At 44.8% G+C, this 19,443-nt stretch overlaps 1 protein-coding gene and 1 non-coding gene across 12 annotated transcripts in view; both read left to right on the forward strand.

Annotated features, from left to right (window-relative positions):
- The window catches only part of PALM2AKAP2 (PALM2 and AKAP2 fusion), a 448,663-nt gene that overhangs the window by 205,947 nt on the left and 223,273 nt on the right, over positions 1-19,443 (forward strand). The gene's annotated exons all lie outside the window — the stretch shown is intronic.
- On the forward strand, positions 134-240 carry LOC116641454. Its single transcript, XR_004301174.1, has one exon. It is a non-coding gene; the product is annotated as a U6 spliceosomal RNA (small nuclear RNA).

Below are 19,443 nucleotides of genomic sequence, written 5' to 3' on the forward strand. Positions count from 1 at the left end.
TCCACGCTAGCCTTGTCAACTTCACATCTGCTCCAGTCATCAAGTCTTGCTGCTTGCCCTATGATTTTCCCACTTAAGATTCTCTTTCTAATTTCATCAGGTTTTATTCAGATGTTTGAAATACAGTGTTCTAGTGCTCGCTTCAGCAGTGCATACACTAAAAGTGGAATGATCCAGAGAAGATTAGCATGGTCCCTGCATGAGGATGACACGCAAATTCATGAAGCTTTGAAATATAATGTTCTTAACTTTCTCTGACTAGTGAGAAATATGGGAGAAATTTGTTCCCCCCACCTTGGAATTACCCCAGTGAAGAGGAGAAACTTCAGGGAGTAGTAAATGAAAATGGGACAAGCTGTTCTAAAGCCAGGGTATTAATTCTAGCGCTGTTGTTAACTTGCTGTGTGACTGTGGGCAAGGCTCTCACTCTCTCTTGTCTCGGTTTCCTCATCTTTTCAGTGAAGAGTCTCTCAGGATCTTCCAGCTCTGGTATTCTAAGAGTCTCAAATTTGGGAAGTTGAATAGAGATCCCTTTTCTGAGCAGATATACCTGGGTGGAGAAATGCTACTGTTGTAGAAGGAGGTGCTTGTGGAGACAGGCCAGAATTGGGGAAAGAGGTGAAGTCCTCAGGAGACAAAAGCCCCATGTGTGAATCACTGACTCATCAACGCAATGACTAATTCATCTGATCAGCTGTCAGTTCTAAAATATGTCCCATCAAATATTGATTGAATAAAATATTGAAGTCCCAGCTCCTAACCTAGAGAGAGGCATTGCAACATTTTAAAAAAAAAAGTTCAAGATGCAAGTGGACTGGCTCATTTCTGCTTCTGGATTAAGATTCCTGGAGTGCTTCCATTGGTCTCTGACGGATACCAGAATTCACTTAGTTTTCCACATTCTTAAGAGGCTCAAAGCCGTAGTCAGACTGGAGACATTAGGCAGAAGCATGTGTGTGTTACATGATGGGATTTTGGCAACCAACAGGATGACAGCCATCCACAAATAACTGTTCTAGAAAAGGCAACCACAGATATGTTCCTTGAAATCACAAAGGACACTTGCTTAGGATTCATTCTGTCCTTCATACTTGCTATTTTTGACTCCATGATGCACTGTTCTTCCACAGCAGGGTACAGAGTACGGAGCACTCACATGGGCGGTCCACATCTGTGCACTTCGGCCTGCAGCCCCACCCCGCACAGCCACATCTGGCAATCCAGCCCTGTTCTCCCCAGTCTCTTTGTTTCACCATAATAGAACTCTCTATACTATAAACCATATAGTGATATAGTGGCATCACCATATCATCTAATATTCATTGGTCTCTTAGCTGCTTCTGGGTCCCTAGCTTTTTGGCCTCCACTTCATTCATTCATTTTCTTGTTTTTTATCCTCATAATACTCCCATGAAGCAGTGGTGATGACGTGAATGCCCATAATACAGTTGGGAGAACTGAGGCTTAGAAGATAAAGTAACTTGTTGCCCCAAACGACCCCATTAATAAGTGGAAAAGTGAAGGGTTGGCTCATTTGGTAGGTAGAGCATGTGACTCTTGATCTCAGGGTCGTGAGTTCAAGGGCCACACTGGGCGTAGACCTTACTTTAAAACAACAACAACAACAACAAAAGAGTGAAAAAGCAATATTTCAGCTGGGCTTCGTCTAACTCCAAAGCACATTCTCAAAAATCTGAACAAAAGTTATTTTAAGGTCAAAATTTTTGAGACATGGGATACGTTTGTCACCCAGAAGTCACACTGAAGTTCACCTCATGATGCAGGTGGGTGCTTCTCCCTCCTCAGTCCCCAGCGTCTCCTCAGGAAGCGGTGTAGCAAACTTGCCCAGACTCCGGAGGGTTTGGGCTTGGCGGCCATTGAGAGTGGTCACGTGGTTTGGGAGGCTGCCCCTTCAGGTTCTGTCTGGAAGTACAGGCTCCGTTTTAGGCTTGGTTCCTTTGTCTCTTTCTGAAGCCCTCTACTCCTGAGTGCACTTTCTTGGCTGTGTATAGCCTAAGTCTCTGCTAAAAACAGTGTGTAATGATGTCAGAGGCTCCTGGCATACTGATGAGGAACCTGGCCCTTCGAGTCTGACTGACTGGGTTCGAGCCCTAGTTCTGCATTTGCAAGCTGTTTGATCTTAGACACAATGTAACTCTCTGGACTTGAGCCCTGTACCCTGGCAATAGCAATGCCCATCTTGAAGAGTTGTACAGATCAAAAACTTTTGTGAGGGGCCAAGTACAGTAGGTTGTCAGTAAGTAAGAGTAGTGCTTTTGTTATTGTCTTCTCCTCCATACTTCTGGGACAGGGTTTCTCAATAGCAGCACTAGTGATGTTTGGTCTGGAGAATTATTTGTTGTGGGGGCTGTCCTGCGTATTGCAGGATCGTTAGCAGAATCCCTGGCCTCTACCCAGGAGATGCCAATAGCTCCCTCCCACCCCCTATCTGACGATCAGAAATGTCTCCAAGCATTACTAAATGTCCCCTGGGGCCAAAATAGCCCCCAGGTAAGAAGCACTACGCTAAAGCCTGGAATTACAGGTGTTGATACTAAGATAAAATCACCCCATCAAGGAGCTTGAGAACCCGGAATCCTAAAAAGATGTATGTGGCAAAAAGACAAGAGAGAACAGATGTTGGCATGGGTATGGAGAAAAGGGGACCCTTGTGCGCCATTGGTGGGGTTTTAAATTGGTAGAAAACAGTATGGAGTTCACTCAGAAAATTAAAAATAGAGCTACCAAATGATCCAGTGATTTCATTTCTGAAAATACGTCCAAAGGATATGAGAACACTAACTCAGAAAGATATCTGCACTGGGACACCTGGGTGGCTCAGTCGGTTAAGCGTCCGACTCTTGATGTTGGCTCAGGTCATGATCTCAGGGCTGTGAGATCAAGCCCCATGTTGGGCTCCATGCTGGGCATGGAGCTTGCTTAAGATTCTCTCTCTTCCTCTCCCTCTGCCCTTCCCTACCCCCCCACCTGCTCTTGTGCACACGCACTCTCTCTCTCTCAAAAAAAAAGCTATCTGCACCCCCATGTTCATAGCAGCACTTTTATAATAGCCAAGACATGGAAACAACCTAAGAGTCTATTGATGGATGAGTGGATAAAGAAAATGTGATAAAACATATATGGAATATTATTCTACAATGGAATATTATTCAGCCATAAAAAATGAAGAAATCCTACCATTTGTGACAACATAGATAGACCTTGAAGACGTTATGCTAAGTGAAATACGTCAGAGAAAGACAAATACTGTATGATCTCACTTATATGTGGAATCTTCAAACAAACAAACAAAAAAACCCCAGACAAAACAAAAAACCCCCAAAACTTATCGGAAAAGAGATTAGGCTTGTGGTTACCAGAGGCGGAGGGCGGGGAGGAAGGGGAAATTGGAGGAGGGTGGTCCAAAGGTACAAACTTGCAGCTGAATAAGTACTGGGATATAGTGTAGACATGTAGTGTAGACAGCTGACACTGCTGTAGGATGTATGGGGAAGTTATTAAGAGAGTAGATCCCAAGAGTTCTCATTACAAGGAGAAATATTTTTCCTTTTTTCTTCTTTCTTTTCTTTTTCTTGTATGAGAAGATGGATGTTAGCTGAACCCATTAGGGTGATCATTTCACAATATATGTAAATCAAGCCATTATGTGGTACACCTGAAGCTCATACAGTGACATATGTCAATTATTTCTCAATAAAACCGGGGGGAAAGATTTATGAAGATAACATTCATGATTTTCAGTGCAGAATGACATAAGTGTTTCAGGTGCTTGTAGTATAAGACTTCTCTCAAGCACTGAACCATGAAAGTCAGTTCTGAGTTAAAAAGAAATGATGGCCTTTTTCTTTCTTTTTTCTTTTTTTTGCATCCAACGCTGCACTGATTTTGCAAAGGCAGTGATTTTATGACAGCTCATAAAACCGTAGAATCTTAGAGCATACATAACGGAGGTGTAATCTGGATCAACTCCTGTCTGACACTTGAATTTGCAATGAACCCAGGGAGTGGGAGTCCATACGTAGTCTCTCCCCGAGGCTGAAAGTGACAGGGATCTCACTTCCTCACAAAGTAACACCCAAGTCCACATTGGAACAACTCTCATTATTACAAAGGATCCTCCTTTGGGATGTTCCCTGCAATTTCCACCAGTTCTCTGGTCCCTGCTTTCTGGGACCACATAGAAAAGTCCCTCTTCACAGACTCTGAAATGTGAGTGCTTATGGTTTGTGGTCAGTTCTGGAAGCTGGGACAGGTCAGGAAGGAAACACACTCCTCTTGCATTCAGCACAGCAATATCGCCTATGTGTATCTTAGTAGCAGCAGTTGGAAATGCCTACTTCCAAGAGCCTACCGTGAGATCCCAAACATCTTACCTTGTTTGGGTTTTGTGGGCTCCATTATAGTTGCCTCATTATTGATCAGGTAAATTGGGTTTAAAGTATGCATAATTATGAAAATAATGGGAGAATTTTGTCCATACACTGAGACTACATAAGAGCCACATTTGGGGAATGCTTGCATTTTCCAGCCCTTAGAAGACATTGTGCAAAGTCAACTTTCTTGGTAGCTGGCCCCAGGCTTTTTGGCCTACGAATGCCATACCTCAGGTCTCCCCTCTACAGAAAGTTTCCCCTCTGAAAAATTGTACTTTTCCACCCCCGTAGCTGGTAATATGCTCACTTGTAACCTCTCTATATTCTTGATGAAACAAAGACATCAAGTGTCCTGTTGATATTTTCCTCCACCAGTTGTGCATTGTGAAGGCAGGGGATGGTCTCTCAGATCCTTATCAGCGAGGACCGTCTGTGATCTTACAACATGGCTTCGTGACCATGGAGTCTGGGGGCTGTAGCCTGGCAGCCATGGGGAGGCATGCAGGCTCTGACCCGGGTGGGAAGCAGACGTGTATAGGCAGGCTTGTTTGACACTCCACGGCCAGGGCCTGGAGCCAAGTCAATCTCCTAGGCACACCCCTGCTTTGTAGCCCCCTCTTTTCATGGCTGAGGCCCCAGAGAAGAGTTCAGCAGGACCAGAGGCTGCTTGAGACTTGTCACAGCAAGTCCGGCAAGTCCTGAGTCCACTAGCCCTGCCAGTTTCTCCTTCCCTCACCTCCACGCTCAGGCTCACCCCTGCAGCAAATGGGAGTCCATCAGTGTACGGACCCAATCCCGTTCTAGGGTTCCAGTCCCCTAGCAAACTCACATTCCCCTTCTTCCTCCCACCCTGAAAGCAACTTCTGCCATCAGGGACTCTTTGGCTCTCTTCCCCACGGTGTACACAGCAGCAATGGGGACTGCAGGCCGAGGGAGAGGGAAGGGTGCACAGTCCCAGGGGAGTTATGTTGGGGCACATCTATGAGGAGGGATTTGCCTACATCCTCCTTCCTGTCCCCTTTTTGAGAACCTATTCTTAGCCCATTTGGAACACATGTGCAGTTATATTTGCAGAATGAATAATTCAGGTTTATTGTGCTCATGGATTCTTTTTTTACTTAAGTATCATTGACACACATGTTACATTAGTTTCAGAACTACAACATGGTGATTCAACTTCTCGATGCCTTATGCTCTGCTCACCTCAAGTGTAGCGGCCATCTGTCACCATAGAGCATGATGACAGATCCGTTGACTCTATTCCCTGTGCTGTGCCTTTGATTTTCATGACATAGTCTTTCCATAACTGGAAGCCTGTGTCTCCTACACCCCTTTGCCCATTTTTCCCATTGCCCCAACCCCCCTCTGGCAACCATCAGTTTGTTCTCTGTATTGATGGGTCTGCTTCTGCTCTTTGTTTGTTTGTATTGTGCTCTTGGATTCTAAGTCAGGAATTTGAGCAGTGGGGATGACTTGCCTCGGCTCCGCAACATGTGGGGCCTCAGCTGGGAAAACGCCAAAGGCTAGGGGTGATTCAATTTGAGCTGCATGCTGAACTCACTTGGAGACTTCTTCACTTGCGTGTCTGGAGCCTGAGCTAGAGTGACTCAGAGGCTGGGACTAATGTCCAAGGCCCCTCCACAGGCTTGGCCTTCTCAGCACATGGCAGCTGGGTTCTGCAGGGAGTACCCCAAGGGGGAGTGTCTGGAGAGCAAGCATTGCAAGGGACCCAGCTGGAAGCTACAAGACGTCTTCTGTCTTGGCCCCTTGGGAGTCCCATAGCATCGCCTCTATTGTGTCTTACTGGTTTCAGCTGAGCCACTAAAGCCAGCTCAGACTCAAGGAGAGGAAAATTAGACTTTACTTTTTTTTTTTTAAGAGAACATCATTCAACTAACATCTTTCATGAAAAAAGAAGTGTTTTCTTTTTTTAATATTCTTTATTTAAATTCTATTTAGTTAAAATATACTGTATTACTAGTTTCAGGGGTAGAACTTAGTGATTCATCATTTGCATATAACACCCAGTGCTCATTACATCGAGTGCCCATCACCCAATTATCCCTTACCCCCACCCACCTCCCCTCCAGCAACCCTCAGTTTGTTTCCTAGAGTTTAGTGTCTCTTATGGTTTGTCTCCCTCTCTGTTTTCATCTTACTTTATTTTTCCTTTCCTTCCCCTATGTTCATATTTTGTTTCTTAACTTCCACATGAGTGAAGTCATGTGGTATTTGTCCTCTGACTGACTTATTTTGCTTAGCATAATACCCTCTAGTTCCATCCACGTTGTTGCAAATGGCAAGATTTCATTAGATTCTACTTCTTGATGGCAGTGGGCTACCACTTGGAAAGACACTGGGTGGATTCCAGCCTGCTTTGCTCCCTCAGCTGGTGTCCTTGGGCAGAAACAAGCTGGATGAACATGAACAGTGGCCCTGCCCTCTTCTTGGTCTCCACACAATTCCTTCTTGTTGGTCATCAGGGTATTTCCAGTCTCTCCCATTCTCACATGATCTTGGGTGAGTCCAGATGAGATGGACATGAAGCTTTTTATAGGCAGCTGGGGAACACAGAATTATACATGGGAACCATCAATTGCACAATGGTGGGAAAGGTCTGATCATGGAAGTTCTAAAAGGGTATAGAGGAGCATATAAGGAGAGGGGTACTTCACACTTGAGTTAGGGAGTGCGGACAAGACTTCCTGGAGAAGGAGATGTTTGAGGAGAAATGCTTTTCAGCTGTTAGACCAGTGGTTTTCTTTTTTCATTCCATTCCATTCTGTTGGTTCTTAGCTAGGATGCAAATTCTATGAAAACAAGGACTTTATTGGTTACCCCCCTCCCCGTATTAGTTTTCTGAGGCTGCTGTAACAAATTACCACAAACTTGGTGGCTTAAGACAACAGAAACTTATTTGCTCGCAGTTCTAAGGCCACAAGTCCAAAATCAAGGTGTCTGCAGGGCTGTGCTCGCTCCAAAAGCTCTAGGGGAGGATCCTTCCTTGCCTCTCACCTGGAGGCTCTAGGTGAGTCTTGGCTTGTGGCTGCGTCCCTCCCGTCCCTGCCTCTGTCTTCTTATGGCCTTGTCTTCTCCCTATGTTTTCTCCTCTTCTGTCTCTTATAAGGACATTTGTCATTATAGGGTCCATCCAGATAATATCAGATGAGCTCATCTCAAAATCCTTAAATTAATGCATCTGCAGTGACCCTTTTTTTCAGATAAGGTCACATTCTCAGGTTCCAGGGGTTAGGGTGTGGACATATCCTTCTGGGGGCCACCATTCAACACACTACACCCGCTATGTGTATCTCAAGTGCCCAGAATACTGCACGAAGCCTAGTAGGTTGCTCAGTAAATATTTTTCTATTTAATTGATCTGCATCAGCCTTAGATCATCCATAGGATTGTTATGAGATTCAAAACCAACATTTCCATGTCCAGACGGTACAGAGCCATGGTTTTGGGCACAAGCATCAGGATTATACTTGCTGGGTTCAAGTCCAGGGACTGCCCTTGCTGCCTGTGAAATCTTAGGCAAGTTCCTCTAGCTTCTCTCTACTTCAGTTTCCTCTTCTACAAAAATGAGAAAACAATAATGAGATGAACTTTCCTGGGTAGTGGTGGTGGTTAAATTAATATATGCAGAGTGCTTAGAAGGATCTAGGACTTGGTACACAATAGACCCTAGCTTTTATTATAAAAATGAAAGAATGATGTGACAATGTACCATATGTAAATAATCCCAATTGTTTCATTTTACCAGACCCCCTCTCCACTTTCAGAAACAGCTGAGAGGGATGCCACCCCCCCAAGCCTAGCACACTGTTTCAGAGGTCAGCTGCCACCGGACATGCGAGTCCAGTGGTGACTTGGAAGCACCAGCCCTCACCACTGACAGGTCCAGGGCAGTGGAGGGAAGGGGGGCTGGGAGCACAGCCCTGAAAGTGGAGTGGCTCTGCCTTACAAGTGTGAGAAGCAGCTTCTGTCCCCAGGGCAGCTGCCTGCCTCTCGCCTCTCGGGTTCCCTCCTGCCTTGTGATCAGCTCTTGTCTATTACCCTGAGGCCCTCAGCAGGAATGCCGGGGCTGCTCAGCTTGCCCAGGAGCTGTCAGCTACACTGGAGGAAGATAAAGAACAACTCCAAGGGCAGAAGAAGTAGGACAATGTGATAGATGGATTTGGGAATCCAGATCAGTTGTGGGGCAGACTTGGTTGAATAGGATGAGAGGCAGGAGTTATCTCAGCAGGTTATTAAAAAAAAAATAAAAGGTACTTTGTGCTTTCCAGTTGCTTATTTAAAAAAAAAAAATCGGGGCACCAGGGTGCTACAGTCCGTTAAGTGTCTGACTCTTGGTTTCGGCTCAGGTCAGGATCCTCATGGTTGTGAGATCGAGCCCCGCATCGGGCTCCATGCTCAGCAGAGAGTCTGCTTGAGATTCTCTCCCTCTCCCTCTGCCTCTCCTGCTCATGCGTACCCGTGCTGTCTCTCTCTCTAAAATAAATGAATACATCTTTAAAAAGAAAAAAAAATTATCTAGGTTGTCTGAGTGATGCCCTCCTCAGGTCCTAGGAGACTTGCTTTGTTCCAGAAAAATGGCTAAACCCAGTGTTGTTCAAAGTATGCTCCATGGGCTGCTTCTGGTCAGACAACTGTTCATTATCGGTCTATGACAAGATAAGGACAGAAATTGCCAGTTGGAAACTTTAATAGCAATTTGACATTGCCATGGCAACCAGGGGGGTTGATCAGTGGACCTGTCTCACCAAACAGACTGGTTTGGGTGTTGTCTCAATCCCGTGGTGAGTGACATGCATCATGAGCCAGGTGTGAGTGCTGGTGTGTGAGGAGTTGGGGGGGGAAACCCCAGTCCCTGACCACAGAGAAGTTCTGCCCCAACCCAGATGGCAGAGAGATGATGTGCCTCCAAACCACATGTTTTGCCTAAATGTTTAAATATTGCCATTGCCATCTTTGTGCATCATTTATCTTTAGATTTAGAAAAGAACTTGGAAGTCCTGAGAATGGCCCCTCCCCACACTTCTCACCTTAAAGGTGAAGAACCTGAGGCCAGGGCAGACCAAGGACTCTCAGAATGACCCAGCCAGCTAGTAAACTGGAACTAAACCTGGGTCCCTGGTGCTCTTTCAAAGCTGCCACTCTTCTCCTGTAGCCAATGCAAAAGCAAATTTCAGCCCCTAACAAGGAGTCACAAATTCCAAATTAATACCCCAGAATGATACGGTTTTCTCGGGGGCAGCCGGTTTACAAACACAACTCAGGCCTTCCGTACAGGGTCATCTGCTGGTGCTGTGGTCTGCTCTGTTAAAGCAAAGGATGGGAATCTGAGACACTGACATTTTGGTGTTAGCCGCCCAGATGTCTTGGTTTGTGATCTTGAGAAAATCAGTTAATGTCCCAGCTGAATCTGTAAATAGGAACAACAATAAAATTTGCTCTCCTTGGGGACATCTAAAATTTTTGTCAGGCTAAAAATGGGTCTGGGAAGGCAGAAGTAAAACTTGGCTCTTCATTCTGGAAGACTCTCCGTGGTTTAAATAAATCATGTGGAGCCAGGCGGGGAGACGGTTGTCATTTGGCTTGTTCAGCCCTCTGCCTTCAAGTAGGACTACACTTACACCATTTCTAAGTGATGCACATTTCTCCTATTTTTCAAGAAGGGAAAGGAGGTTCTACAGTTAAGTGGCTTTTCCTTTGGCAAGTGCTGCCATGGTCACGATAATACTAATGGAGTCAGGCAGGGAGGAAGTATGGCTTCCTCAAGGCACAGTCCGACAGGTGGACAGTCAGAAGGGACATCCTCATATCTCAAGGATGGTGGCACTTCGGTTCTAAGTGTGTCCTATGTCGAGTGGAGCCAGATGCAGTTCTGATAAAGAACGTTATTAAGATGTCTTTTCTTCAGATGGTATAATTTTACTGGCTTTCAAATGCCCTAACTGGAATTTTCCCCAGCCAACTTATGCTTCACTTAGTAATTAGCTCCGAGTTCTTTTTGCCACTCCTTAGATGCGAATCCCATGCTAATAACAGGTGATGTGGATTTTCCACAAGGTTTAAATATTCACCACTCAACCTTTTAGCACAGAGCCCTGAGGCCAGCCTAGCATCCTTCACAGGAGAGGCGGAGTGGTGTGGGGACAACAGCAAACATTCTCACTGGTTTCGAACCTTCACTTCCCCCCCTCTGATGGTCTCGGACTCGTTACTTAATATTTTGTGTTTCAGTTTCCTCATCTATAAGATGGAAATATTCATAGCACATACTTGGAGAACTGTGAGCATCGAAGGAGGTAACACATGTAAAATGCTCAAAATAGCATCTAGCAGTGATGGTAGCTGACATTATCTATCATGACCCAAAGCCTGTGTTTGCTTTAAGCAAATGGAAGGATTCTCAGACCAAGTATTTTCACTATCCATTTATTAGAGGGGGGTTTAATTTGATTCTCAATCATGTTCCAAATCCTACTCATTGTGTTCAATCCTACTCATTGTGTTCAATATAAAAAAGAAGTATAGATAAACAGTTGTGATTTCTTCTTTTGGAAGGGGAGTAGGAATGGTTCCACATTGCCATTTTAGAGGTGACCTTCGTGTCTCACCCTGCTCATCTCTCACCAAAATTCCACTGTGTTTGCTACCAGTTCATTCAGTAAGACGGGGGGTGTAGAGGGGTCCACTTACTGTTGAGATGAAGTGTCCTTTAATCATAGGAGTATGGGGATTTGCATTAAAATACAGGTAATCGCATTAACAAACCCAAAAAATTATGAATTAATAGGGTAAAATTCAATTTACTTACATGTCCTATGAAATCTATCTGTGGCTGTCTCTGATCTCTAAAGAGAATTCATATGGATACACCTTTGAAAAAAAGAATTTAAACAAAGAGGTTTACTTCCTTGGCAACAATTATATCCTTCATACCTTCCCCAGGTCATAGCAATATATCAAGTTCAAGCTCCCAACATTCCAAGTAAAAGTACAATTTCACCTATGCACACAAAGGTGCATACACACTCCTGTTCTTCAAGTTTTCTTTCCATACCATTTTAGAGATGAGGACACACATCTCAAAAGTCCTCTCTTTCTGAGCTATTTGAAGACACATTTTGCAGAATGCTAAATTCATGGTTCTGCTTTTATATATGTTAGGAATATCTTTTGCCTGGACTCGTTTATGTTCACATTCATAGAAGCCAATCAGTGTTTCCTTTATTAGGACAGACTCAACATTGCTTGTTGAATTATTGTACCTTTTAAAAGTCCATCGAGAGATTAAATTTTAGGAGTCTTGGTAAAAACAAGACAATCCATGTGAAAGAGCCTAGGAATGTGTAGCTGACTTTGGAACAGCTATTTCTTAGTGGTATCATCTGTTTCCGTGGCTTTTGAAATGCGCTCTTTCATCCCACTTTTTCCGCCCCCTGGGCTATCCACCCACCTCCTGCCTGTATCCATTTGGATCTCCCCAAAACACCTAAAACTCAGCATGTCAAAAATTGAACTGTTTACTTTCTCAAATTTGTTCTCTCTCTTTGGTTCTTTGTTTCATGGAAAAGCACCACTGAGCACCCAGTTACCCAAGTCTAAAACCAGGGCACCATCCTTGATTCCTCTCCCCCTCTTGACCCCATAGCTATTCAGTAATTTTATATCACAAGTATTTCTGGAATCCTTCCACTCTTTTCTGTGCCCACCTCCATGACACTAGTCCAGGCCACCATTGTCTTTCACATGGATTGCTGCAACACCCTCTCACCCCGTCTCTCTGCTTCTGGCATTGTGTCCTTCTAACCCAAACTCCACCCAGCCACCAGAAGTATCTTGCAGAATTTATATCTGATGGCACCACTCTCCAGTTTACAAACATTCACGCATTCCCCTTGGACTTTAAGATAAAGCCCAAACTCCTTAATATGGCTTAGAGAGCCATTTATGATATGGCCTCTGCCTACTTCTCCAGCCTTATCTCCCATAATTGCCTCCTCTTCCTCGCATTGCTGGCCACCCCAGTACTCTCTGCAGTTCCTTGGAGGTACCAAGCTCTCTCTGGGTCAAGTTCTTTATACATGATGTCCCTTCTGCCTAGAACACTCATCACCTCCTCTTTACTTGGCTAAGTCCTACTGACCTCTCAGGCCTCAGTTAAGACTCTACTTTCCCTGAGCCCTGAACACTGGGCTGTTCAGTGTCTCCCATGGGCTGTTCAGTGTCTCCCATGGACTGTTCAGTGTCTCCTATGGGCTGTTCAGTGTCTCCCATGGGCATTTTTAGCCCTGAACCTGCTGTATCATAGCACATATGAGGTTGTTTTTTCACTCTGTTCTCCTCCGGCTTTGGCTTCCTGGAGGTGAAGAGAGTGTAGTGTTTACTTTATATTCACAGATCCAAGCACACTGCCTGGGACAAAGGGCTTTTGCTTATATTTACTGGCAGGAGGAAGAAGAGAATGAAAGTAGTAAAGTGACACACCCACAGTTACTCTGAGAATAAGTCCTAGTAATATTTCTCTCTGCACAGGCATTTCCAACTGCAACTTGGGCCTTTGTCTCTATTCCTTTGATTGACATGTAATCATGACATAAGCTAAAGGAAGAAGACTATTTTCTTGACAAGGCTTTCATTTACCTAGAAGTATGGACAAGTACTGCTGTGAACAAACATCCATGCTCACAACTGATTGCTCTGTAGTGGTTGACATAATATTCATTTGGAACAAGATTATTAAATATATGTTCATTGAGTATCATACCTAGCAGTGGTAAGGTGTTGGAATTATAGAAAGGAGGATGGAGTCCTCGCCCCTGCCTTTGTGAATCTAACAGTCTAGGTGCCTGATGGATGGTATATGCATATGACAGGTGCTAGGATACATCATACCTGTTCTCAAGATAGTAGATGTTCAGAGAAAGGAATATCACTGAGGGCCTTAGGATTTGGGCTTTCTCTCCAGTGGGATTTCTAAGACTGATGCATTCATTCAATAAACTTACTGAATGTTTATGTTGGAGGCCGAGCTAAGTTAGAGATAGACAAATGAAGATAGACACCATTGCTACCCTCAAGAGATTTATAATCCATTCAGTTATAATGGGAGACAACTCTTCAAAGTCCCTTAACGTTGGGTATTCAGAGATCTCCAGAAGCTTCTGGACTTAGGTTTCTATTGGTGTTGAGTCCCATCATTTGATGTTAGAAGGTCCCCTTCCACGAAGTATTTATCACCCAGAGAGAGTTAACTTTGACTCTAGACAGTACACTATGGTCCTAACCCAGAACCTTTAACACCTGAATGTTGTAAAGCAGTTATGGTTCCACTTCTCGAAAATGAAGGATACTAGGTCGAATTTAATATGCCTCAATTCAGTAGAAGGAAATTCCAGGCTCGTAGGAAACAAGCTATGAAGGCAGTGTTGGGATGTGCACTGAATGGCCGCCATTGAGATGGAGCAAATGCTCATGGATATTATTAGATATAAGCAGACTGGAAAATGGGGGCCCTTCCTTAACCTCAGTGAGGCCTTGGCCCCTTTCAGCCTCACGTTGGATCCCGGCTCTAGAGCTGGGCTTGAGCTACTGGATGATGCAATCATTAGAGACCGTGGCCACAGGCCTGCTGGAATGGAGCTTAACTGGCAAGGTCAGCTGGTTGTCGTGGATGCTCCATTTTAACCAAGCTCATTTGGCTCTTCACAGCTCAGCCACCTGTTGTAAACAGCTGAAGGGGGCCTGGCTCCATTTGGAGGTTGTCGCTATCTCTGGTATGTTGTCCCTCCCTGCGAAGAGAAGGGTGTGTGGAAACAGGGAGGACAGTAACAGTTGCTTCTCTCACAGAGCCACTCTCTTTGTCAGAAGCAACAGTCCAGGCATGGCCAGTCATGGGTGGTCCTTCTGCATGGGATCTGCCATCTCTTTGAAGACAGGATAGTCACAGACCTAACTATAGAAGCAGCTCTGCAGAAAAGACTAGAATAGCAGGCTGGAACCAGATCACAGAGGGCTTTGAATGCTAAGCTGAGGGATTTAGAATTTATTCTAGAAGCCATGGAGTATGATTGAAAGTTTCAGAGCAGGGGAGTTGTAATAAACCCAGTGCTGAAAGTGGGATGCTGGCTCAGTGCTGCAACTAGAGAAAGAGAGGGGTAGGTGAGTCAAGGGTAGGCTGGGAACCAACTGGGCAGGTGGCCAGTTTAAGGTTGACTTGAGCAGGATAGAAGACAGTCCACCGACAGAGGATGGACCAGGACACAGAGCACCAATAAAACTGGTCAGTCAACAATCCTGTGATCCTCACGCACACCTGGGCCAGAGGAGGCATTGAAGAGGCTGGCCAGGGCTCCAGAGACTTCCCAGGGAGAGGCGTTGCTGCACTGTGAAGGAAAACTTCCAATCTTGGAACCATTTCTAGCCCAGCTCAGTTGTGCATTTTTTTCTTCTTTTTTAGTATCAGCAATATCTTGGGCCTGAATAGAGTTCTACCAGGGGTTCTAGTCAGGGGTTCTTCTTCCCCCCTGGGGTTCCAAAGACTGAAGAGGTGTTTATTACGGAAGCAGTGAAAACAGTATGTTCTTCAGCATCGACTGACCTTGGTCTGAATCTCGGCTTTGCGCCTCATTAATTGCATGGGCCCTTGGGCAAGCTACTTAAACCCGTCTGTAAAGCAGGAATCAATAACAAGTATCTCGTTTGGTAGTTGTGAGGCTTAACTTAGTTAATATATATAAAGTATGTAATCAGTGCTGACCACATAATGGCTCCCCAGCTCCTGTTGGTATCCTTTTGTCTTTCTCTTCTTACAGCGCAGAGTTTGTCCTCTGTGGATCCTGTTTCTCTCTAGCCAGAGGTAGAGCCATGATGGGAGGGATGTCATCAGAACAGTAGCATCTTTCACTATGAAGTCAGTTCAGCCATACCTCGTTTTACCTGGCACTGGCTCCCAGAAGGACTGTGTAGTAAATTATCACTTTAATGCAGTAAAGTAGCTGGATACCCCAAGTATAGTCCTGCTTGTAGTCCTTTGTTCAGTGAGATATGTCATCATTAATTCTTTTATATACATTAATTCTGCTGAGTTTAATTCATCTACAGGAGGAGTGCATCTGTAAACTTACTTAGCTACTCAGTCACTCCTCAGTGAGCACTCACAGTAGAAGGCCCCACGACCTCATCGCAGAGCCTGATTGTCTCTCCCTAGATTCTCACTGTGCCCTGGACCCTAGCTGGACTTGGAAATTCAAGATGCGTATGACCAGTTAGCTCTGGGTGGAACTCTTTGTCCAAAAGGGAACACAGCTATACCCTTACCCTGGCCGCAGTGAGAGGAGAACTTGGGGGAGCAAGTATGCACACAAAGGGCAGCCCCCCACCCTCAATTTCACAGATAGCCAGGGTCTACTTTGTGCAGGTCCTTCTGCTGGGTACTGGGGTTCCTGGGATGACACAGCCTCAGCCTCTGTACTTGGAACTTCACAGACTTCATGAACCCATTCTTGTGCTTGACGTCATGGGCTAGATGTCATTCCTGGCCCTGGTCACTGGGTTACCAGATGTACAGGTGAAAAAGCTGCTCCTTAAGGGAAGGGCTGTACTCCCTAAGGAAAGGGTGAGGATGCGTGCTCCAGATGAGATCTGGAGATGTGTGCTAAGACAGCCTCAGAGAGGGAACAGGCCTGCAGGGCCTCCCTGCTGCTTTGCAGAAGCAGGAAGTGCCATGGGCCTTGGGGTCCATGTCTGCCCAATGACTGGCCTTCAGTGGAAGGGAGGACACTGTGTCGGGAGGGGTTGATATATTGAGATTTCTATTCCCAAATAACCACACAGTACCAAATCTACAGAATGACAGCAATTTCCTCCTATAAGCTTTATCCAAATTCCTGAACATACTACCTTAGTTTGTGGAATATGACCATCACCTGCCACTAGATGGCCTCCCACGTACACATAAGCCTTTTGCACATAGTGACCTTGAAGTAGATTTTCTGGATTTTTTTTTTAAACATGTACACACACGCACACAGATACAAAATCTTAACTTTCACCATCTTTGAAGCTGATAACCAATTCATTAATTTCCCTTTTAACATTCAAATGATAGAACTTACATTCTCTGGAAAATTGGTTTAACATAAAAATCTGTGGGAGTTCTTAGATCCTCTGGGCCATAAACTACATGATTAAGAAAGAAGTTGGATTTGAATCTGTTCTATTAAATAGTATGTTTTGGTTTGCCTTGTAAAGTAATCCACGCAGTGTTTAGCAGAATAGTCTTTAAGTTCAAAATTTTTTTTTAAATAATGCTTACTTTAAGCAATAATCTTTAAGTTCAGTTTTTTTTTTTTTTTTTTAAATAATGCTTACATTTAAGCAATAGTCTTTAGGTTCAATTTTTTTTTTTTTTTAATAATGCTTACTTACTCCCTGGCAGGGAGTGTTCTGAGATATTTTAAATATTAACTTATTTAATCTTCATAGCTTAAATAGCTCTTCTGTATACATCACTATAACCATCCTGAGACTAAGGGAACTGAGACAAGGGAACTGAGACTAAGGGAACTGAGACTAAGGGAACTGAGACTAAGAAAAGTAGGGAGTTTACTCCGTGTTTCAGCCAGGAATTGCCAGGCTAATCAAACGCCCAATCCTGGCTCATTTGCACTACATCCTGTTGCCTCCCACTGGTCTAAAACAATCAGGAGGGGCTTAGCAGAAATCCAGTTGTGGCATGAAAGATATCAGAATTCTGATTTCTCTTTTTTCCTTCCTTTCAATTTTCTTCTCGAAAACATAGAAATAAAACAATCTCTAATTGCTGTGAAAGGACTTTGTGTTATTACACAAATGTCCACTACTGTTATTATGGGGTTATTTTGGGTTTTGTGGGAATGTAGAACTCTCCGATGTACCCAGGAGGTGTGTGGTCCTTCACTCATTCACACAAAAAGTATTTCTTTTGAGATCTCCCACACCGAGGTGTCTGTGCTACATCAACGACAAATCTGGTCCGCCCTGCATTGTTACAGTTGAGCATTGCAATGAGGTTTTCCTGTGCTTCCAGCAGGTAACTCTCCCTTAGCCTCAGACCCAGAAATCATAGACGATGGTAGGAAAACTGCAGAGGTGGGAGCACAGCTGAATAGGAAGATGGCCAGCACCACCTTTGCATAAGCCAAACCACCAGCAAGAGGCAGATGGGGTTTTTAAATCATTATTTTGGAACACAGTGTGCTATTTCTGTACCCAAGTGTTTCCATTTCAAATGGCCAATCAGATCATCTCTCTGACAGAGGCCTTCAACTAAAAAACACTAGTCTCTGGATATATTTTAAAGGGCATTCTTCTTCTTTGGACCCGATGCAAGCCACTTTCTTGTTGCTCCTAAGAGCTCCTCCAATTTGGCTTAAGTAATGCTGTCCGACCCAGGCTTTGATCCCTAGGCATGAATAATTCTGTATCTGGAGGTTCTCGTTGGCAGGCTCTTAGAATAAGGAAAATTCTGTTTGCCTTCTGGATTTGAAAACCCAGCAGTAGACATCACTCTCATTTGACTTCTTAATATGCTAGCTGTTGTAAAACAGAATTCGGGCAGGTAAGTCTACAGGGATAAAGTTCATCAGAGAGAATATTTGTAACTTTATTTGTAGTTCCTCAAGTTTTTGTCTCAAAACCCCATAATAAATGTGGGGTGCCTGACTTTCTTTACCTTCTGTAGGGCCTCCTTGGGCCATTGGCCCACACAGCAGCCTTATGCCAGGTTTCTTAGAGCTCCGGCCAAGGGCGCTCATCCACCAAGGCCATTCCATCCCTACCTGCCCAGCCTCTGGGGCACCAGGGGGCATGCATGAGCCAGAGATGGGGGATGTAGCTGTTTCTGCCTCAGAACCGTCTGTGCCACTGGGGCCCCATAGGGACTTCTTGATGGCATTTTGACCGAATGTCTGTATTGTATCTGCAAGAAAGAAAAATGACAAGGGGGGCTGTCAGAGGGACTCCTGTGGACGTGCCAAGGGAAACCAACAGTGCAGAACCACTTTGCACCTGCAATCCACACAGGACGCTCAAAGAGGACAGCGTTCAGTGTTGACTGAGCGTCTCCGCTGTAAGAGGGAGGGGAAGCCTCGGCATTTGCCCAGACCCATGATGATCTGTTAGTCTGTTACTCTGAACCTTTTCCTGCTGCAGCAACGTGGGGACTGTGATGCAGCTAATCAGGCTAAGGGCTGGTTTCCCTTGTAGGAACTCTTGGGTTTGAAACCATTTCAATCCCTGGAACTTCTGAAATTGGGGCCTCCAGGTTCAAATTCATTTCCTGGACAACACTGAACCATAGACCATCAAAAGGGCCAGATTTGGCTGGCTTCGGCTGTATTTCCTCCCTCTCTCCAAGATAGGAGCACTCTGAGACCTCTAACAGTTGGGCAGTTGCAAGGAAGTGGCCGAGTGAGGGGTGGGCGGGAAAGTAAAGCCCAGAGTCTCACTAACCCATGCAAACTCTAGCCACTGGGCTACCACAGTCTACTTTGGGGCATAGTTTCACAATTTAATGTGCTCATTTGTTTCAGCCCAGCCCATGGGGTCACACCAGTGCAAAAAGTTGATTTAGAAAGACCTTGATGTCACTGGAATATAAAAATAAATAAATGGAGCCCTTTTTTGCTACCCGCAGTAGGTCTCCTCATCTCTTGCCTGGACAACTCCTAATTGTTCTTTATGCTTTCATTCTGCAGCTCTTCTACACATCCACATCCATTCTCACACTGCTGCCACAGTGATCTTTCTAGAACATAGCTGATCCAGGCACTCCCATAAAACAGACAAATAGACAAGAAGCTTAAGTGGTTTTCTGTTGCCTTCAGTATCACATCTAAACCCCAGAGGTAGCATTCTAGCGCCATGTCATCCTGGACCCGACCCTCCCTGTCACCCTCTTCCCATCATGAGCACACTTGGAGGCGTCCAGTCTGACAGAAGTCCTCACTCACTTGCTCAAACCCTCCTGGCACATCGGGCCCCTTTGTCCATGCTA

This window comes from Phoca vitulina, unplaced genomic scaffold (genome assembly GCF_004348235.1).
Source record: "Phoca vitulina isolate PV1807 unplaced genomic scaffold, GSC_HSeal_1.0 scaffold21, whole genome shotgun sequence".
Classification (NCBI taxonomy): Eukaryota; Metazoa; Chordata; class Mammalia; order Carnivora; family Phocidae; genus Phoca; species Phoca vitulina.